Below are 11,003 nucleotides of genomic sequence, written 5' to 3' on the forward strand. Positions count from 1 at the left end.
CCACCCTGGCTCCCACCTCGGCACCCACCCAGACACCCACCTTGGTTCCTTGGCACCCACCTTGGATCCTTGGCACCCACCCCGACACCCACCTTGGCACGCAACTTGGCTACTTGCCACCCACCTTGGCTCCTTGACGCCCACCCCGACAACCACCCCGTGACCTACCCTGGCTAGGGTTGGTGCACACCCACCCTGGTGCCCACCTTGGCACCCACCCCATGACCCACCTTGGCACGCACCTTAGTACCCACCCCGTTACCCACCCTAGGACCCACCCCGTGACCCACCTTGGCCAGGGTGGGTGCCTTGGTGCGCACAACTTGCCTGGGCTGCACACCAGGGCGGGCTCAAGATGGCACCCGCGTTCCGTTTTTTTCACTATCTTTCAAAACGGAAATTTTAAAATCTCGTTTTTTTTTTTTTTTTGCCTTTTCTGGAAATTAGTGAAGGCAGCGCATCAAAGGTGCGCAATGCTGGTGCGAACCCGGGAGCGCTCCGATGTGTGCTCCAAGGTGCGGCGTGCACGAAGTCCGAGCCCGGCTTGCCCCGGGTGCGCACCTCGCGTGCACCTTCGCCGGGGTGAGCACCTTGGCTGGGTTGCGCGCCCTGGTGCGCACCAAGGAGCGCTCTGAAGTGTGCTCCAAGGTGCGGCGTGCACGAAGTCGGAGCTCGGTTTGCCCCGGGTGTGCACCTCGGGTGCGCACCTCGCGTGCACCTTCGCTGCGGTGGGCACCTTGGCTGGGTTGCGCGCCTTGGTGGGCACCATGCAGTGCACGAAGTCGGAGCCCGGTTTGCCCCGGGCGCGCACCTCCGCCAGGGTGGGCACCTTGGTGCGCACAACTTGCCTGGGCTGCGCACCAGGAAGGGCTCAAGATGGCACCCGCGTTCCGTTTTTTTCACTATCTTTCAGAACGGAAATTTTAAAATATCGTTTTTTTTTGCCTTTTCTGGAAATTAGTGAAGGCAGCGCATCAAAGGTGCGCAACGCTGGTGCGAACCTGGGAGCGCTCCGATGTGTGCTCCAAGGTGCGGCGTGCACGAAGTCGGAGCCCGGTTTGCCCCGGGTGCGCCCTGGTGGGCACCATGGTGCGCACCAAGGAGCGCTCCGAAGTGTGCTCCAAGGTGCGGCCTGCACGAAGTCGGAGCCCGGTTTGCCCCGGGCGTGCACCGCGGGTGGGCACCTTGGTGCGCATGCCTTGCCTGGGCTGCGCACCAGGGCGGGCTCAAGATGGCACCCGCGTTCCGTTTTTTTCACTATCTTTCAAAACGGAAATTTTAAAATCTCATTTTTTTTTGCCTTTTCTGGAAATTAGTGAAGGCAGCGCATCAAAGGTGCGCACCTCGCTGCCCACCACGGTGCGCAACGCCGGTGGGCACCCGGGAGTGCTTCGAAGTGTGCTCCAAGGTGCTGCGTGCACGTTGTCGGAGCCCGGTTTGCCCCGGGTGCGCACCTCGCGTGCACCTTCGTCGGGGTGGGCACCTTGGCTGGGTTTGCCCCGGCTGCGCTCCGAAGCGGGGTTATTGGAGCGCCGCCTCTTTTTTTGTCGGAGCGTTTGGTGGGGTTTCTCGCATTGGCTCTTCCCAGGCCCGGTTGCCACCCTGGCGCGCACGAAGTCGGAAGTAGGGTTAATTGCCCGGGTGCGCACCTTTGCCAGGGTGGGCACCTTACCTGGGCTGTGCACCAGGGCGGGCTCAAGATGGCACCCGCGTTCCGTTTTTTTCACTATCTTTCAAAACGGAAATTTTAAAATCTCCTCTTTTTTTTGCCTTTTCTGGAAATTAGTGAAGGCAGCGCATCAAAGGTGCGCACCTCGCTGCCCACCTTGGTGTGCTCTGAGGTGCGCACCCGGGAGCGCTACGAAGTGTGCTCCAAGGTGCGGCGTGCACGTTGTCGGAGCCCGGTTTGCCCCGGGTGCGCACCTCGCCTGCACCTTGGCCGGGGTGGGCACCCTCGCTGGGTTTGCCCAGGGTGCGCTCCGAAGCGGGGTTACTGGAGCGCCCCCTCTTTTTTTGTCAGAGCGTTTGGTGGGGTTTCTCGCATTGGCTCTTCCCAGGCCCGGTTGTTGGGTGCGCTCCCACCCTGGCGCGCGCGAAGTTGGAAGTTGGGTTAATTGCCCGGGCGCGCACCTTCGCCAGGGTGGGCACCTTGGTGCGCACACCTTGGCTGGGCTGCGCACCAGGGCGGGCTCAAGATGGCACCAGCATTCCCTTTTTCTCACTATCTTTCAAAACGGAAATTTTAAAATCTCGTTTTTTTTTGCCTTTTATGGAAATTAGTGAAGGCATCGCATCAAAGGTGCGCACCTCGCTGCCCACCTTGGTGTGCTCCGAGGTGCCCACCACGGTGCGCTCCGAGGTGCCCACCACGGTGCGCAACGCCGGTGCGAACCCGGGAGCGCCCCGATGTGTGCTCCAAGGTGCGGCGTGCACGAAGCCGGACCCCGGTTTGCCCCGGGTGCGCACCTCGCGTGCACCTTGGTGCGCACACCTTGGCTGGGTTGCGCGGCCTGGTGGGCACCATGGTGCGCACCAAGGAGCGCTCCGAAGTGTGCTCCAAGGTGCGGCGTGCACGAAGTCCTAGCCCGGTTTGCCCCGGGTGCGCACCTTCGCCGCGGTGGGCACCATGGCGTGCACGAAGTCGGAGCCCGGTTTGCCCCGGGTGCGCACCTCGCGTGCACCTTCGCCGGGGTGGGCACCTCGGCTGGGTTGCGCGCCCTGGTGCGCACCAAGGAGCGCTCCGAAGTGTGCTCCAAGGTGCGGCGTGCACGAAGTCGGAGCCCGGTTTGCCCCGGGTGCGCACCTTCGCCGCGGTGGGCACCCTGGTGCGCACCATGGCGTGCACGAAGTCGGAGCCCGGTTTGCCCCGGGTGCGCACCTCGCGTGCACCTTCGGCGGGGTTGCGCGCCCTGGTGCGCACCAAGGAGCGCTCCGAAGTGTGCTCCAAGGTGCGGCGTGCACGAAGTCGGAGCCCGGTTTGCCCCGGGTGCGCACCTCGCGTGCACCTTCGGCGGGGTTGCGCGCCCTGGTGGGCACCATGGTGCGCACCAAGGAGCGCTCCGAAGTGTGCTCCAAGGTGCGGCGTGCACGAAGTCGGAGCCCGGTTTGCCCCGGGTGCGCACCTCGCGTGCACCTTCGCCGCGGTGGGCACCATGGCGTGCACGAAGTCGGAGCCCGGTTTGCCCCGGGTGCGCACCTCGCGTGCACCTTCGCCGGGGTGGGCACCTCGGCTGGGTTGCGCGCCCTGGTGCGCACCAAGGAGCGCTCCGAAGTGTGCTCCAAGGTGCGGCGTGCACGAAGTCGGAGCCCGGTTTGCCCCCGGTGCGCACCTCGCGTGCACCTTCGCCGCGGTGGGCACCATGGCGTGCACGAAGTCGGAGCCCGGTTTGCCCCGGGTGCGCACCCCGCGTGCACCTTCGCCGGGGTGGGCACCTCGGCTGGGTTGCGCGCCCTGGTGCGCACCAAGGAGCGCTCCGAAGTGTGCTCCAAGGTGCGGCGTGCACGAAGTCGGAGCCCGGTTTGCCCCGGGTGCGCACCTCGCGTGCACCTTCGCCGCGGTGGGCACCTTGGCTGGGTTGGGCACCATTGAGCGCTCCGAAGTGTGCTCCAAGGTGCGCACCATGGCCCTCCAAGGTGCGCAGCATGGCGTGCACGAAGTCGGAGCCCGGTTTGCCCCGGGTGCGCACCTCGCGTGCACCTTCGCCAGGGTGGGCACCTCGGTGCGCACACCTTCTCAATGTTTTCTTGCCTTTTCTGGAAATTGGTGAAGGCAGCGCATCAAAGGTGCGCACCTCGGTGTGCTCCGAGGTGCGAACCCGAGAGCGCTCCGAGGTGCCCACGAAGTCGAAAGTCGGGTTAATTGCATTGTTTTCCCCGGGTGCGCTCCGAGGTGCGCAACATCGGTGCGCACCAAGGAGGGCTCCGAAGTGTGCTCCAAGGTGCGCACGATTCGGAGCTCGGTTTGCCCGGGGTGCGCACACCTTGGCTGGGTTGCGCACCCTTTGTGCGCTCCAAGGTGCGCACGAAGTCGGAGCTCGGTTTGCCCCGGGTGCGCACCTTCGCCAGGGTGCGCACCTTGATGCGCACGCCTTGGCTGGGCTGCGCACCTTGGTGGGCGCCATGGTGCGCACCTTTCGTGCGCTCCAAGGTGCGCACGAAGTCGGAGCTCGGTTTGCCCCGGGTGCGCACCTTGGTGGGCGCCATGGTGCACTCCGAGGTGCCCAAGATTGGTGCGCACCAAGGAGCGCTCCGAAGTGCGCTCCAAGGTGCGCAGGTGCGCGCGAAGTCGAAAGTTGGGTTAATTGTCCGGTTTGCCTCGGGTGCGCACCTTGCGTGCACCTTCGCCAGGGTGGGCGCCTTGGTGCGCACACCTTGGCTGGGCTGCGCACCCGGGCGCGCACACCTTGGCACCCGCGTTTCCTTCATTTTAAATTTTTTTTTTTTACAATCTCTCAAGTGGGAAATTCTATAATCTCAACTTTTTTTGCCTTTTCAGGAAACTTTTGAATGGAGCGCATCATTGGTGCGCTCCGAAGTGTGCTCCAAGGTGCACACCTCTGGTGTGCTCCAAAGCTCTCTCCAGCTGCGTGCACCTGCCCCGGCCGCGCACCCGGCCCCGCCCAACTTCGCTCACCTGTCCCGGGCGTCTGGTGCGGAACCTTAGAGTAAGAAACATCACCGTGCACCTTGGCCAACGTGCGCGACTCGACCGAGCGCGCACTGGCCGAGGTGCACACCGATTTCACCTGGGTGCGCGCGCAGCACCTCGGGCGCACCGGGGTGCGCGCACAACGCCCGGGTTGCACCGTGGCCTGTGTGCTCGGGGCGCCTCGGGTGCGCGCTCGGTGTCGCCCCCGCGCGCGCGGTAGTGCGGGCAGCGCACCCCGGCCCGGCCCGGCCCCGACGAGAACGCAAACGGGCAAAAGGTTTATTCAAATAGCATTGCGACGCCCGGCGAAAAACTAAAAAAGGGTGCAACACCGGGACTTCCCGGGAGGTCACCCATCCCAGTACTACTCCGGCCCAAGCGCGCTTAACTGCGGAGTTCTGATGGGATCCGGTGCACTAACGCTGGTATGATCGCACCCGTTATGAGCTTGTCGCAGTGTGTACTTAGCAAACCGCGACCCACGTGCGAATCCACCCCGGCCACCCACCCCCGTCGAGGTGCACACCCTCCCTCGCGAAGTGCGCCCCGTTCGCCAAGTGTGAGCCCTGCCCGGGTGCGCGCACCTTGCTAGGGCGTCGGGTGTGCACCCGGCCCGGCCTACGTGCGTGCACCTGGACGGGGCGTCGTGTGCGTGCAGTGTCCCGTCTGCAACGCGGTGCCCACACACCACCTCGGGCGCAACGACCTGCGCTCACATGTGGGCCGAGTGCACCTTGGTGCATGTTCGGGGCGCCTCGGGTGCACGCTCGATCTTGCCCCGGTGCACCAAGGCGCTCGGTTTGCCCCGGGTGCGCACTTGGTGCAAGGTGGGCACCCAAAATAGGGATCAAGCACCAAAACACAAGTTTCGGGATGCAAAATGGGACCCAAGGACCACAAATGCGTTCCAAGACCCATGATGGGTCCACGAGAACAAAAATGTGTTCCGAGACTTAATAAACAAATATTGGGTTTTAGGAGAAGAAACATGCTCTGATGCCCAAAACGAGAATCGACCCCGAAAAGGCCACAGGCCAAAAGTGGGATGCGAGACAAAAAAAAATGGGACCCGAGGACCAAAATTGGGTTCCCAGGTCGAAGACAGGGCAACCGGACAAGAAACGACCTCTAAGGCTCGAAATGAGTCCCGACGACTAAAACTTGACAAGAAGCACCCATCAGGCACCCAACTCGACACCCATGGGATGCCGACCCACCCGGGCTTCCACCTAGCACACCTTGGCACCCACCCACCCTCGCACCCAACCTCGCACCCAACTTAGCACCTTTGAACCCACATTGGCACTCACCCTGACCCTGGCACCTTGGAACCCACATTGGCACTCACCTTGACCCTGGCACCCACCTTTGCACTCACCTTGGGACCCACCCTGGCTCCCACCTCGGCACCCACCCAGACACCCACCTTGGTTCCTTGGCACCCACCTTGGATCCTTGGCACCCACCCCGACACCCACCTTGGCACGCAACTTGGCTACTTGCCACCCACCTTGGCTCCTTGACGCCCACCCCGACAACCACCCCGTGACCTACCCTGGCTAGGGTTGGTGCACACCCACCCTGGTGCCCACCTTGGCACCCACCCCATGACCCACCTTGGCACGCACCTTAGTACCCACCCCGTTACCCACCCTAGGACCCACCCCGTGACCCACCTTGGCCAGGGTGGGTGCCTTGGTGCGCACAACTTGCCTGGGCTGCACACCAGGGCGGGCTCAAGATGGCACCCGCGTTCCGTTTTTTTCACTATCTTTCAAAACGGAAATTTTAAAATCTCGTTTTTTTTTTTTTTTTGCCTTTTCTGGAAATTAGTGAAGGCAGCGCATCAAAGGTGCGCAATGCTGGTGCGAACCCGGGAGCGCTCCGATGTGTGCTCCAAGGTGCGGCGTGCACGAAGTCCGAGCCCGGCTTGCCCCGGGTGCGCACCTCGCGTGCACCTTCGCCGGGGTGAGCACCTTGGCTGGGTTGCGCGCCCTGGTGCGCACCAAGGAGCGCTCTGAAGTGTGCTCCAAGGTGCGGCGTGCACGAAGTCGGAGCTCGGTTTGCCCCGGGTGTGCACCTCGGGTGCGCACCTCGCGTGCACCTTCGCTGCGGTGGGCACCTTGGCTGGGTTGCGCGCCTTGGTGGGCACCATGCAGTGCACGAAGTCGGAGCCCGGTTTGCCCCGGGCGCGCACCTCCGCCAGGGTGGGCACCTTGGTGCGCACAACTTGCCTGGGCTGCGCACCAGGAAGGGCTCAAGATGGCACCCGCGTTCCGTTTTTTTCACTATCTTTCAGAACGGAAATTTTAAAATATCGTTTTTTTTTGCCTTTTCTGGAAATTAGTGAAGGCAGCGCATCAAAGGTGCGCAACGCTGGTGCGAACCTGGGAGCGCTCCGATGTGTGCTCCAAGGTGCGGCGTGCACGAAGTCGGAGCCCGGTTTGCCCCGGGTGCGCCCTGGTGGGCACCATGGTGCGCACCAAGGAGCGCTCCGAAGTGTGCTCCAAGGTGCGGCCTGCACGAAGTCGGAGCCCGGTTTGCCCCGGGCGTGCACCGCGGGTGGGCACCTTGGTGCGCATGCCTTGCCTGGGCTGCGCACCAGGGCGGGCTCAAGATGGCACCCGCGTTCCGTTTTTTTCACTATCTTTCAAAACGGAAATTTTAAAATCTCATTTTTTTTTGCCTTTTCTGGAAATTAGTGAAGGCAGCGCATCAAAGGTGCGCACCTCGCTGCCCACCACGGTGCGCAACGCCGGTGGGCACCCGGGAGTGCTTCGAAGTGTGCTCCAAGGTGCTGCGTGCACGTTGTCGGAGCCCGGTTTGCCCCGGGTGCGCACCTCGCGTGCACCTTCGTCGGGGTGGGCACCTTGGCTGGGTTTGCCCCGGCTGCGCTCCGAAGCGGGGTTATTGGAGCGCCGCCTCTTTTTTTGTCGGAGCGTTTGGTGGGGTTTCTCGCATTGGCTCTTCCCAGGCCCGGTTGCCACCCTGGCGCGCACGAAGTCGGAAGTAGGGTTAATTGCCCGGGTGCGCACCTTTGCCAGGGTGGGCACCTTACCTGGGCTGTGCACCAGGGCGGGCTCAAGATGGCACCCGCGTTCCGTTTTTTTCACTATCTTTCAAAACGGAAATTTTAAAATCTCCTCTTTTTTTTGCCTTTTCTGGAAATTAGTGAAGGCAGCGCATCAAAGGTGCGCACCTCGCTGCCCACCTTGGTGTGCTCTGAGGTGCGCACCCGGGAGCGCTACGAAGTGTGCTCCAAGGTGCGGCGTGCACGTTGTCGGAGCCCGGTTTGCCCCGGGTGCGCACCTCGCCTGCACCTTGGCCGGGGTGGGCACCCTGGCTGGGTTTGCCCAGGGTGCGCTCCGAAGCGGGGTTACTGGAGCGCCCCCTCTTTTTTTGTCAGAGCGTTTGGTGGGGTTTCTCGCATTGGCTCTTCCCAGGCTCGGTTGTTGGGTGCGCTCCCACCCTGGCGCGCGCGAAGTTGGAAGTTGGGTTAATTGCCCGGGCGCGCACCTTCGCCAGGGTGGGCACCTTGGTGCGCACACCTTGGCTGGGCTGCGCACCAGGGCGGGCTCAAGATGGCACCAGCATTCCCTTTTTCTCACTATCTTTCAAAACGGAAATTTTAAAATCTCGTTTTTTTTTGCCTTTTATGGAAATTAGTGAAGGCATCGCATCAAAGGTGCGCACCTCGCTGCCCACCTTGGTGTGCTCCGAGGTGCCCACCACGGTGCGCTCCGAGGTGCCCACCACGGTGCGCAACGCCGGTGCGAACCCGGGAGCGCCCCGATGTGTGCTCCAAGGTGCGGCGTGCACGAAGCCGGACCCCGGTTTGCCCCGGGTGCGCACCTCGCGTGCACCTTGGTGCGCACACCTTGGCTGGGTTGCGCGGCCTGGTGGGCACCATGGTGCGCACCAAGGAGCGCTCCGAAGTGTGCTCCAAGGTGCGGCGTGCACGAAGTCCTAGCCCGGTTTGCCCCGGGTGCGCACCTTCGCCGCGGTGGGCACCATGGCGTGCACGAAGTCGGAGCCCGGTTTGCCCCGGGTGCGCACCTCGCGTGCACCTTCGCCGGGGTGGGCACCTCGGCTGGGTTGCGCGCCCTGGTGCGCACCAAGGAGCGCTCCGAAGTGTGCTCCAAGGTGCGGCGTGCACGAAGTCGGAGCCCGGTTTGCCCCGGGTGCGCACCTTCGCCGCGGTGGGCACCCTGGTGCGCACCATGGCGTGCACGAAGTCGGAGCCCGGTTTGCCCCGGGTGCGCACCTCGCGTGCACCTTCGGCGGGGTTGCGCGCCCTGGTGCGCACCAAGGAGCGCTCCGAAGTGTGCTCCAAGGTGCGGCGTGCACGAAGTCGGAGCCCGGTTTGCCCCAGGTGCGCACCTCGCGTGCACCTTCGGCGGGGTTGCGCGCCCTGGTGGGCACCATGGTGCGCACCAAGGAGCGCTCCGAAGTGTGCTCCAAGGTGCGGCGTGCACGAAGTCGGAGCCCGGTTTGCCCCGGGTGCGCACCTCGCGTGCACCTTCGCCGCGGTGGGCACCATGGCGTGCACGAAGTCGGAGCCCGGTTTGCCCCGGGTGCGCACCTCGCGTGCACCTTCGCCGGGGTGGGCACCTCGGCTGGGTTGCGCGCCCTGGTGCGCACCAAGGAGCGCTCCGAAGTGTGCTCCAAGGTGCGGCGTGCACGAAGTCGGAGCCCGGTTTGCCCCGGGTGCGCACCTCGCGTGCACCTTCGCCGCGGTGGGCACCATGGCGTGCACGAAGTCGGAGCCCGGTTTGCCCCGGGTGCGCACCCCGCGTGCACCTTCGCCGGGGTGGGCACCTCGGCTGGGTTGCGCGCCCTGGTGCGCACCAAGGAGCGCTCCGAAGTGTGCTCCAAGGTGCGGCGTGCACGAAGTCGGAGCCCGGTTTGCCCCGGGTGCGCACCTCGCGTGCACCTTCGCCGCGGTGGGCACCTTGGCTGGGTTGGGCACCATTGAGCGCTCCGAAGTGTGCTCCAAGGTGCGCACCATGGCCCTCCAAGGTGCGCAGCATGGCGTGCACGAAGTCGGAGCCCGGTTTGCCCCGGGTGCGCACCTCGCGTGCACCTTCGCCAGGGTGGGCACCTCGGTGCGCACACCTTCTCAATGTTTTCTTGCCTTTTCTGGAAATTGGTGAAGGCAGCGCATCAAAGGTGCGCACCTCGGTGTGCTCCGAGGTGCGAACCCGAGAGCGCTCCGAGGTGCCCACGAAGTCGAAAGTCGGGTTAATTGCATTGTTTTCCCCGGGTGCGCTCCGAGGTGCGCAACATCGGTGCGCACCAAGGAGGGCTCCGAAGTGTGCTCCAAGGTGCGCACGATTCGGAGCTCGGTTTGCCCGGGGTGCGCACACCTTGGCTGGGTTGCGCACCCTTTGTGCGCTCCAAGGTGCGCACGAAGTCGGAGCTCGGTTTGCCCCGGGTGCGCACCTTCGCCAGGGTGCGCACCTTGATGCGCACGCCTTGGCTGGGCTGCGCACCTTGGTGGGCGCCATGGTGCGCACCTTTCGTGCGCTCCAAGGTGCGCACGAAGTCGGAGCTCGGTTTGCCCCGGGTGCGCACCTTGGTGGGCGCCATGGTGCACTCCGAGGTGCCCAAGATTGGTGCGCACCAAGGAGCGCTCCGAAGTGCGCTCCAAGGTGCGCAGGTGCGCGCGAAGTCGAAAGTTGGGTTAATTGTCCGGTTTGCCTCGGGTGCGCACCTTGCGTGCACCTTCGCCAGGGTGGGCGCCTTGGTGCGCACACCTTGGCTGGGCTGCGCACCCGGGCGCGCACACCTTGGCACCCGCGTTTCCTTCATTTTAAATTTTTTTTTTTTACAATCTCTCAAGTGGGAAATTCTATAATCTCAACTTTTTTTGCCTTTTCAGGAAACTTTTGAATGGAGCGCATCATTGGTGCGCTCCGAAGTGTGCTCCAAGGTGCGCACCTCTGGTGTGCTCCAAAGCTCTCTCCAGCTGCGTGCACCTGCCCCGGCCGCGCACCCGGCCCCGCCCAGCTTCGCTCACCTGTCCCGGGCGTCTGGTGCGGAACCTTAGAGTAAGAAACATCACCGTGCACCTTGGCCAACGTGCGCGACTCGACCGAGCGCGCACTGGCCGAGGTGCACACCGATTTCACCTGGGTGCGCGCGCAGCACCTCGGGCGCACCGGGGTGCGCGCACAACGCCCGGGTTGCACCGTGGCCTGTGTGCTCGGGGCGCCTCGGGTGCGCGCTCGGTGTCGCCCCCCGCGCGCGCGGTAGTGCGGGCAGCGCACCCCGGCCCGGCCCGGCCCCGACGAGAACGCAAACGGGCAAAAGGTTTATTCAAATAGCATTGCGACGCCCGGCGAAAAACTAAAAA

At 64.0% G+C, this 11,003-nt stretch overlaps 1 non-coding gene across 1 annotated transcript; it reads right to left on the reverse strand.

Moving 5' to 3' along the window:
* Positions 1 to 4,968: 4,968 nt before the first annotated feature.
* On the reverse strand, positions 4,969 to 5,087 carry LOC131864247 (5S ribosomal RNA). Its single transcript, XR_009363086.1, has one exon. It is a non-coding gene; the product is annotated as a 5S ribosomal RNA (ribosomal RNA).
* Positions 5,088 to 11,003: the final 5,916 nt, after the last annotated feature.

The sequence above is a fragment of the Cryptomeria japonica genome, unplaced genomic scaffold, assembly GCF_030272615.1.
Source record: "Cryptomeria japonica unplaced genomic scaffold, Sugi_1.0 HiC_scaffold_80, whole genome shotgun sequence".
NCBI lineage: Eukaryota > Viridiplantae > Streptophyta > Pinopsida > Cupressales > Cupressaceae > Cryptomeria > Cryptomeria japonica.